General features: G+C 43.2%; 1 protein-coding gene across 9 annotated transcripts in view; it reads left to right on the top strand.

Moving 5' to 3' along the window:
* Positions 1–10,010: 10,010 nt before the first annotated feature.
* ZMYM2 (zinc finger MYM-type containing 2) overlaps positions 10,011–10,740 on the top strand; it is an 86,365-nt gene continuing 85,635 nt past the window's right edge. For 5 of the 9 annotated variants that reach the window (XM_085063422.1, XM_085063341.1, XM_085063378.1 and 2 more), the window contains exon 1: positions 10,012–10,479. The gene's annotated coding sequence lies outside the window, so the exon portion shown is untranslated. Of the gene's footprint in view, positions 10,480–10,740 lie in introns of all 9 variants that reach the window. The other 4 variants (XM_085063393.1, XM_085063370.1, XM_085063401.1 and 1 more) reach the window with 2 other exon arrangements.

Below are 10,740 nucleotides of genomic sequence, written 5' to 3'. Positions count from 1 at the left end.
GCAACCTGTTGTTTCCTACATCTCTCCTTCGTGATTTCTATTCACTGATGTATATTTGCAAAAGTAATAAACTGGAGGCTGAGAGACTATTTGGGATGTATCACTCTATTGCTGTCTTCTGCTGTTCTCTAGATGTCCACCACTGGCCACTGTGAGAGATGGGATCTTGGGCTAAAGAAACCTTTGGTTTGACTGCTTTTATGTTTTTATGTTCCTGTAAGTTTGAAAATTCTCTGTTTGCACAAGTTAGCTTGTGATTGATAAATCCTTAGATTACGTACATACTGATATGCTCTAGTCTGAGGTCCAAACTGTCATTATTCCTGAAGAGCTTGCTACAATGCCAAGAACTGAGAACACAGAAGAGGTGCTGGAACACGTAAATGTGAGAAGATATGCTTGAAGGGACTGAATGATTACTGAGGTAAGAGAAGAATGGGAGCTGGAACAATGTTTCAAAGAGGTGGGGGACTAGGATATAAGCCACAAATGTGCCAGGATGTGCATCTTCAAGCTGGAAGTTAAGATTGAGAAAATGAAAGACTGAGACAAAGGCTTGCAGGGCAGGTAGTGATGGAGAAGAAAAGGGTATGTATGTTCCATGTTCCTTTTGCATGCAGCTCAGGATCCAGGATTCCTGAGTTAGCTGTTAAAGAGAAAACCTCAAATTTTAGCTTATCTCTCCCAAATGTTTGAGATGCACAGAATTCACGGATTATTTTTCTCCTGCTTTTATTTGCTATTAGCTTATGCGACCAGAATTTGTCCTATAAACTCGTGAGTTTTGAACTTTTTGGATGAGCCCCAAGGATATAAATTTGCTTCACCAAGACAGAATTTCTGATGGTTGCTCTACTGGATTCGTTAACTCCTAAAAGGAATTTGGAAAGTTTCAAGAACACAGACATTAAAACATGCATAAAATAGAGAGCATTAAAATTCAGATTACTTCTGAAAACTTAACTCACACTCCCGCAAAATACGGCCTTTTATCTGTGAGATCACAATCTACTCCTACCACAGGCCATTCCTTACTTATTTCAATACACAGGATATCTAGTGTTCAGAGTAAGAAGACGTGAAGTAGCCTGCTGATTGTATGAATCTTTGTATTTACCTTTTCTAGTACAAAAGCTACACAGTACAGTGACTGACGCACATGATTTCAAGAAGAAAAAGTAAGTTGTGTTCTTTGGACAGAAGAGTATCTCCTGAACAAGGGATTATCTCCTTGTTTCAATGGATCCTGTATGAGGCTGAAGCTCATTTAATTCAGTTTTGGGACAGGCGATGAGAAATAGGTATTTTTCACTTTCTTGGCACCCAGCCTCATGCTGTGAAAACTTCTCAGCTGCAAACAAAATTTATGTCAGCTGTGACTGCCAAATGAAGTGTAGAAATAAATGCTATATCCTTGACAAATGTAGCCATCCAAAACAGGCAGCCGAAATAACACATATTTTTGACACTAATTGTATGCTCTCTGTGTATAAAATGGGGATAAATGCATTAATGTTTGTGAAGCTGGTATGTGCTAGTGATAGGTGTCAAAAGAACCATGGAATCATAGCATATCATGAGCTGGAAGGGACCCATAGGGATCATATAGTCTGACTCCACACAGGACAAATTAAAAGTTAAACCATATATCTAAGAGTATTGCTTAAACACTTTTTGAACACCTACAGGCTTGGGGACACGAGCACTTCCAGTGCTTAACCACCCTCTCAGTGAAGAACTTTTTAATTTCCAATCTGAATTTATGCTGATGCAGCTTGAAGCCATTCCCTTATGTCCTATCACCAGACATCAGAGATACCAGCACCTCCCTCTCTGCTACCACTCATGAGGAAGTTGTTGACAGCAATGAGGTTACCCCTCTGTCTCCTCTGAGCTGAACAAACCCTCCACTGCTCCTTGTAAGTCACCCTCTAGACTCTTCCCCATCTTTGTTGCCTTCCTTTGAATACACTGCAATATTTTTATACCCCTCTCATGTCATGGAGCCCAAAAATGCACACAATACTCAGGGTGAGGCCACACCAGCACAGCATAGAGTGGGATAATCACTTCTTTTGACCTGTTAGCTATACTGTGCCTAATGCACTCCAGGATATGGCTGGCCCTTTGGCTCTAGGGCACATTATTGACTCAGGCTAAATCCTCCATGTCCTTTTCTGCAGGGCTGCGCTTTCACTCCAGGCTCTTGTCTCCTAGTACATAAATGCATAAAGCATTGCACCATCCTAAGAAAATTATTTACACCATGGAATGTTGTTTCTTAAAAAAAGCATGAAGTTAATACCCCATTATGGGTATAAAACAAAATGTGGGAGGATATTTGTGAATGTCATTCACCTTATATACTGAATGGGACAGAGGTAATATGAAAAAGAAGTATTAGTGCAGTTTAGGAGTGTGACATAATGCATATGCTCAAATGTGCATTGTCAATAATTAGTTCAAGGGGTGGAAGGCATAGGAACAGGTTTGAAGATGGGATCACAGGCTGGGGATTTTTGGGTCTGAATCATCATAATCTGGGACAAGGAGCTGTCTGTTGAGCTGAACATAGACAGTGGGACTCAAGGATAGGAAACTGCAGCTCCAGAGAGAGGAGAGGATGGAAGACAGTTCTTTAAAGCCATGTCACAAATTCGTTGTGATTTTCCCAGCTGGCTTTTTAGAACTGAAATTGCATGGGGATGTAGGGAATGTTGCATTTCCTAACCTGTAAGCCCACGACTTTGCAAAGTTTCTTTGATTACTTTTTCATGTATAATGCATTTATTTATGATGAGCAAGAATGATTTAGAACTAAAATGAAGAAAAGTTTTATGAAAGAAATTATAGTTTTAGAGCAAGAGCAAGAGATTGAAGGGAAAGTACCTTAAGAGACACTAGAAAATGAAAAGAAAATAATTGATCTTTGAAAGACCACAAAAATATAGAGACCACGACAGATTCAGCACTGGGGGATGGCGGTGCACTAGTGAGGGGTTTGAAATTGAGGATAAAGCACTGGTTAATAAAAAGAAGGAAGAAAAAACTGTGTCTGTGAAAAAGAGGCTGCACCATGATGACAGAGGTTTAAAGAGCAAGAATTTTGGTTTTCTGGTCACAAGTCAAAGTCCAATTCTGTAGTCTTTCTAGAGGAGTCTTCCCATTTGCAAGGCTCTGTGCAGGACATATTCCCAGTATTGTGGCAAGGAAGGGACTCTGCTGTTCAGAATGTTCAATCATCCACCTTATATTTTAACAAAGCCATGGTGGAAAGATGCTCTAGTAAATGTCCTGACTGTATTCCACCCTAACTCATTTTTCCAAATGGCTTTTTAGAATATAAAAGAGTAGTGCATTAATCCAAACTGAAGGTACTGTTGACTATGGCACAGTCCTCATCCAACAGGAAAGGACAAGTTGCCTAAAAAAGCAACTTTGTTCATTGCTAGAACAGGCTCAGACACTAAATGAAACCGAAAGAAAATGGCTTTGGTTTGAAAATGAAAAAGCTCACCAAAAATTACTGCTTTTTCCAGTTTTTGTCTATGAAGCACACGTCAAAATATTGCCAAATTATCACAATGATTTGCAGTAAGAGAATCATATTATGATTTTTAATAATTTGATTTTTAAATTGAATTTACTACAAGAAATATATCAAAGAATGTTTTAAAAACTGACCAAATTTAAGCATTATGAAATAAAATTCACTTCACAATTTCCTATTTTGCAAGTTTGATTTTTTCTCTCAGACAGCTCCAAACAATGCCACTAACCAATCAAAAACTACATTGTGGATCTCACTGAGATAAAGCAGAAGCCAGGTCATCTGCCCAAAACTACTTATTCCTTTACATATATGTAGCATCACTTTGATTTATGCAAGCAAGTAGTGCTGTTTCAAAAATGGGATATATATTATACCCCTGTGCTTCCCACTGCACCCCCTTATCAGGCACTATCACTCATCTGATTGCATGTGCAGAAAGATCAACGTGTTGGCCCAACTGAAAATTGGCCAATTTTTAACTGCATGAATGCTCATCTCACCATAGAAAGGTGACATAAATTTATAGCCAGTCCCTGAGAAGATGACAGGACTGCTACTTTTGGCAGCAGCTTTATCATGCAGCAACTTGCCTGTGGTGAAACCATGGAAGCTGATCTTATTCAAGTTCTTCAGTATGAGAAACACCACGATAAAAAAAGGAATATCATATGCCAGATTTAATGGAAAGAAACAAAAGTGAAGGTACACAGAAGCTATTTCTTTCAGCACTGTTCTTACACACCCCACAGGAGGAGATCTTCAACCTCTTACGTAGAAAGATCATGTTTAGGAAACTAGATAAGGTTTAAACTACCTAATCCAGTACTTGATTAATACTTGTGATCAAATAGTTTTTGAGATCCACTAGTGAAAACCTAGAAAGAAATTGGATTTAGAAAGAATAGGTAATTTTCTTTATATATAGGAATACATACACAGATGCTGCTCCAAAGATAGGTTATGGTAAGATGAGAAGCTAGGTTCATGCAACAACTCCCTCCTGCTGAAATGGAGTAATTCTCTCCTCCTTCAGGCTGCACACTCTTCTGTGCTGTCTTTGTGGGGGCTTTGGTACCTGGCAGACACATAAGTCACTTCAACTCACTAAGGTGGCAAAAAGCTATTCACCTTTTTTCTTTACTTAATTGGTTTAGTAGGCTGGAGAACAAATGTTATTAACAGTGGCAGGGCCCCAAATATAGCTGAATGTCATAGCTGACAGCTTTTCTCAGCAAAATGTCACTAAACCAACATGAAATCATGCTTTTTTAGACTTGGACTTACAGTTTGAGGACAGGACAGTATAGAAAAACTGGTTGTAGAAAATTATCCTAAAGTTAATGTTGTGCAAAGAAAACAAAAGCAGGTTTGTATCTAAACCCCTTGATTTCATAAGGCAAATTTTGGTAAACTAAGACCTAGTTAATCAAGTCAACTGAACAGCAGAGCTCAGAAGTTTGAAAAGAAACTTATTTGCCCTTTCTTCAAGGGGCAGGAGCTAACACAGTTCATAAAAAAGATAATTAGGTAGTGAGCTTTTGGGGAAAGAGGGACTGAATAGCAGAAGAGTTTTGCTACACATTAAGAATCGCAGAGATAAGGTGGCATTTTCCAGAGCAGGATGAGGGAAATGGCAGCAGGTAGTACCAAACAGGAGAGTACCTAAATGAATAGTGTCTGCTAGATTTCTTTGGGAGTTATTCTTGGGATTGACCTTATTGTTTGGCTAAGAAGAGAAAGTAAGTTTATTGCAGTGGCTGGTGTCACAAAACTAGGCAGCATCATCAACGCAGCTGCAGTGGGATGTCATATGGAAAAACAATGAATGACCTTAATGATTGAACTAATGGAACCAAAACAAACTGCTATAATATGAAATGCAAGGTCATTCACTTGGAGGCTAATAAAAACTTTGCTGTTAATGGAGAACTTTCCCAGTAACTGAGTGGTAGAAAACAACATAGGTACCTCTAGAATAGATGGTGGTTATCTAATGTATTTAAGCAGAAAGGCAACTACACACCCAAGACTGTAATATTTCATGGAAATATTGATCTACTGTACCATGTAGTAATTTAGTCTAAAATGGATTATTATGGGAATGTGAACTCACATTCAGACAGATGAGTTCAGACTGGGATGGGTAGCAAAAAAGCCTGGTAGAATGGCCAGTGGAATGAAGATCCATTGAGCAAGAAGAGACTAAAAAATCTGTGTTTAGTCTAGCAAAAGGAAGGCTAAGAGGGAATACGATGACTGTCTAAAAATACATCAGGGCTAAACACCAGAGAGGGAGAAGAGCTATTTAAGCCAAAGGATGAATATTGGCACAAAAACAAATGGATTCTTGAATAAATTTAGTGGGAAAATTAGAAGGAGGTTTCTCATCACCAAAACAATGACGTTCTAGAACAGATTTGCAAGAGAAGTAGGGGGTAAACATATTAAGCTACCATTAAGATGGGGCTTGAAAAGTTTCTGCAAGGGATTATATGACACAGTTTCCTGTAATAGCAAGATAGTGGACTCAGTGACCTATGAAGTCTCTTCCAGTTTTAAGGTCCTATCTTCTGTTTTGCAATATCTTTTCTTCTCCATTAAGACAAGAGATTTATCCAACTAAAACCCTCAAATGTTTAAAAATTAATAAAAATTACTTTGCAAGTAGAGATTATGTTGATTATTGCAAACCCCCTTAAATTATTTCAGAAGAAAAATTTGTTGGGTATTACATTCTTAGTCTTTACAGTATTGGTATGTCTTCCGTGGGGAAGTTGCCCAGTTCAGAACAGAAGTTGTTATTTACTGTTACAGAACTTATATATGGGATGTGGCATAAAGGTAATTTAAAGGCATATTATATTATGCAATAAATATTAAACTTATGGGATAGGACATATTGTCTCTGTATTTGGCCTTTGGAAAGATCACTGCAAATTAAACAGTTGAATGCAATCTGCTTGTAGATTGATTTGTTTATAAATATTATGAAATGTATATGTAGTTCAACAACCATAATGAAAACCACAGGTAATGTGTCATACAAAGCATTCTTTTTTCATTTTTAAAAATTCTACGTGTTCGGTTTTATAGAGCACAAACATACACACAGATATGGTGTCATAGAATCATAGAATGGTTTGGGTTGGAAGGGGACCTTGAAGACCATCTAGTTCCAACCCCTGTACCATGGCCAGGGACACCTTCTACTAGACCAGGTTGCTCAGAGTCCCATCCAACCTGGCCTTGAATATGGCCAGAGATGGGGCATCCACAGCTTCTCTGGGCAACCTGTTCCTGTGCTTCACCACCCTCACAGTAAAGAGGTTTTTACCTAAATATCTTTTCATTAAGAACTTTTAGTCTACAAAGAATAGCTGCTATGCCTAATGAAACTCAAAAATCACAACACTGATAGAGGAAATACTATATAATAAAAACAAAATGATAATAGGTTACTGATCATAGGTGTTTTAAGATTCCACTTTCTTTTGGTTTTGTCTTTTTAATTTCTTTTCCATCCACTACTATTTCTTGAAGTTGTGTTGAGCAAAACCTACTGGATCAGAATTCCATTATACCATGACTATGAGAACACATGTTCCATTAACCTATACAGTTTGGTCACATATTTCTTCTTTGTGATGGCCAAAAGGGATTGAGGATAAGTAGACAAAAAAAGTGAGATTAAGGACAAAAAAGGAAGAAAAATACTGGAAGAAACGGTAGGAGAAGAAAGTGAAGTTCTAAGTCTGGAACAAATGCCACTACTCTTTATCATGGATAAATAATGCTGACAGCAAGAAGTAGCTTTATACTATGTTCATCCTGTTGTTACAATACAACATGCATCACTTGAAGGTTGGCTTGGTAAGTGTCTTTAACATTTTTGCTCAAACATAAACTTTTCACAATATATCAGATTACTCCTTCTCAGTTCAAATACAATTGATTGCTTTTTGAGACAATTTTCCTCCATAACAGACAGAGGGATACCACTCTTCTTCTAAGTTGATTAACAAACTGTTGGCTCAGCTTCGTTGAATTTATCTACTCCCAGTCAATACATTTGACTTTTTCTAGTGAAGTTACTGTCAGCAGGCCTGTCCATGACAGTAGTGGTGTGGAGTCTATAAATGTGTATGCTTCAGTTCTCTGGTGTTCATGAAAAGATTTTGCTGCTTAGTGCTCAAGCTAATGCTAACTCTTTCAAACCATAAAAAGAATTACTCTATATGGATTATTCTTAAAAATAATCTGAATTATACATGGTTTTATAGAGGAAGTGGAATTTACATGGGTGCCTGAACTTTTCTGTCCTTTTCCCTGATGTCAGTTGAAAAAATAAAGGAGAAGTTGTGGTGTATTTAATTATTTTTGGCTATATTTGAACATATGAATTTAAAATTAAGTTTACATGTCTATAGGGGGACAACAGTTCTCTGGAGTTATAAACTTTAATATATAAATACATTTCAGTTCCAAAAGTGCAAGCAAAACCATTAAATTTTGTTTGAGCTGTATAATCTAAGACATTAATGAAAATGTTCTATTGCTGCATAATAGTCCTAGATAACACTGTTAGGTAATGTCTCTTTGCTAGGGCAGTGGTAAGATGAAAGTATTCTTCCGTTACTTTCTTAATGACTACTAAGAATGATAGGTTCCTCTTAATGTGTTCTTAATTGGAAAACGACTTGTTTTCTACCATCCATGGCTGGTGCTTAAGTTCTCTTGAAGTTCTTTCTGAACTTCATGAGAACTTAAATTCGTATGGATAAGCACTGTTGTAGAACAAAAGACATCTTCCTGAGACATATGACTACGAATGTTGGCAAATACATAATATCGAGGACAATTTAAAATGGCTTAGAGTTTTACCCACCTAGAAGATATTCCAGGCTAATAATGAAGATGGTCAGGAGCCAGCTGACCTGATGGAGTAAATGGGATTCAAAGCTGAAATTTCAACAGCTCTCTAACAGTGTGATACTGTAGATCGAAGTCTATCACTTTATAGGGCAATTTTGAGACCTTCAAAATGGGTGGTGATGTATCCACATGGCACTTTCTTCCTTGGCAGTGGTTATATTGGAGCTGTTTTGCCATCAGCTCACACCTTTTTTTGCAGGCACGAGCAAGCTGCTGCCAGCCCTGAAGTAACTCTGTCTCCCCACACCAAGCAACCCTTTCAAGCTTCATCTGATAAGCAATATGTCTTGAAAAAAAGCCCCCGAAACCAACAAAACCAAACCCACATTAATTCCACTCAACAACCTGCAGTAACGCTGGGGGAGAAGCTTTCGGCTTGGGTTGTTGACTGGAGCCAGTGTCTCCGGGTGGCATCACTAGGAAGAAACTAGATGTATTGTTGTGACAATGGAAGACAAAAATTTCTGGTGTCTCCCACTCACGAAAATTATTAGCCAAACACATCAAGAGAAAGGAGCCATCCCTTCAATGGCTCCTGCGCTGCCCGAGAGGCAGGCTGTGCCTCGGGCTGAGCCCGCGGGAGGCTCCAGCTCCGCACTGGAAATGGCGCCAGCGGCTGAAACCCAGCTCCTTGCGCACACAAGAGGCTCTCTCTCTCTGGGGGACGCCGCTCCGCGTGGTTGACACGGATGGATCCCGCCTGGAGGAGGAAGGGCGGCTATTGCGCTCTCTCTCTCCCTCTTCTGGGCAGAGGAGGATGGGTGAATGGGGCAGAGCAGGAGCAGCGCGCCAGACGGGCGGCTGCGCTGCCCTGGTCCTCGAAGGAGCGGGCGCTGGTGCCATGGCCAGCGCGGGAGAAGGAGCCGCGCAAGGGAAGCGCGCATCCTCCATTTTGGCAGAGGGCGGGCGGGGAGTTGGCTCCCGGCCCTTGGCCAGAGCACTCGTCCCCACCCCGCGGCACTGCCGGGGGCACCCGGCTCCTTTTCCCGCCGGGAAGCCACACGGGGGCTCTTCAAATGGACGCCCCGCGGCGCCTCACGTTGGTTCGAATTGGTCCCAAGCTCCCCGCAGCGGCTTCCGACAAAATGGAGGACGCCACCACCACTGCCACCACCACCAGCACCACCAGCAGCTCCTCCAGGAGCCATGTCGGCGGCTGATATGGCGCCCTCCCCCGCGGCGGGCGGGGGCAGCAAGGCGTCCTCGGCTGAGGAGGCGCTGCTCGCCGGGGCAGGCTGTGGGGACGCGGGCCAGGCGCCCTCCTTGGGAGACGTGAGCTCTCCTTTTTCCCTCTGGGAGCGCTTCGATTACCCAGGCTCTGTCCATCAGGGGAATGGCCCCAGGTTCAAAGCCCTGGTGAGGGAAGGGAAGCAGCGGAGTGGCACCCCTCGGAAGACCACTGCGAGCCCTTATGGCTCGGCAGCGGGGAACGGAGCGGGAGAGGCGAGCCCGCGCCCCACGGCCGGAGCGGTGGCGCCCGCAGGGACCGAGCGCACGGCCCGGACGGCCAGCGCACCCTGCCCGCGACCGGCAAGGCGCAGTCAGCTCAGCGCCACCAAGAACTTCTGCAAGTTGCCGCTATCAAAGAGCGGCGCGGGGAGCGCCAGCGCAACCTTCGGGCACGGGTAACGAGCCGGTCGGTGGGCAGCGATCCGGGTTCCTCAAACCTGATGGATCAAAGTGGGAAGAACCCCAAGCATGGCCAGGAGGAAGATTGGCAGTTTATAGGGTCAACCGGCTGCGGGCGGCTCTGATGGATGGGCGGCGCACCCACTCGGCTAGCCCAGCGCCAGAGCCCGCCCTCTGGGAAAGCCAATGCCGGGGCAGGGAGGCGGATCTCCCCGAGCTCGCTTGGCCCGGTTCCTCCTCCCCTTCGCCAGCAGCTGCGCTTCGCCCGGGACTGGACCGAGTTAGAGTTGAGGCGCTGGAGGAGTAGCGCAGAGTGCGTGCGTCTCCCGCGGGGGGGTCCGTGCCCGCAGGCGGTGGGGAGCCGGGTAAGGCGGGGGCGCGGGGCGCTGCGCCTCACCGGGGCGGGCTGGCGGGGGGCTGGCGGCGCTCAGCTGCCCCCAGGGCGGGGATGGGAGAGCAGCCGCCGTGCCTCCCAGCTACCCGGGCGAAGTACCCTGCGGTGCCACCGCCGCCGCGCCGTTACCTCTGGCGGTGGGGGCGCGGGCGGCACCGGGGGCAGTCCCGCGGGTAACCATCGCGGCACGGAGGGGGGCGGCGGGGGTAAATGGGGGGCGCTCGGGGGCAGC

This window comes from Lichenostomus cassidix, chromosome 1 (genome assembly GCF_008360975.1).
Source record: "Lichenostomus cassidix isolate B80296 chromosome 1, HeHo_3.0, whole genome shotgun sequence".
NCBI lineage: Eukaryota > Metazoa > Chordata > Aves > Passeriformes > Meliphagidae > Lichenostomus > Lichenostomus cassidix.
Note: the sequence above shows the minus strand (reverse complement) of the source record. Positions and strands in the feature narration are given on the sequence as shown.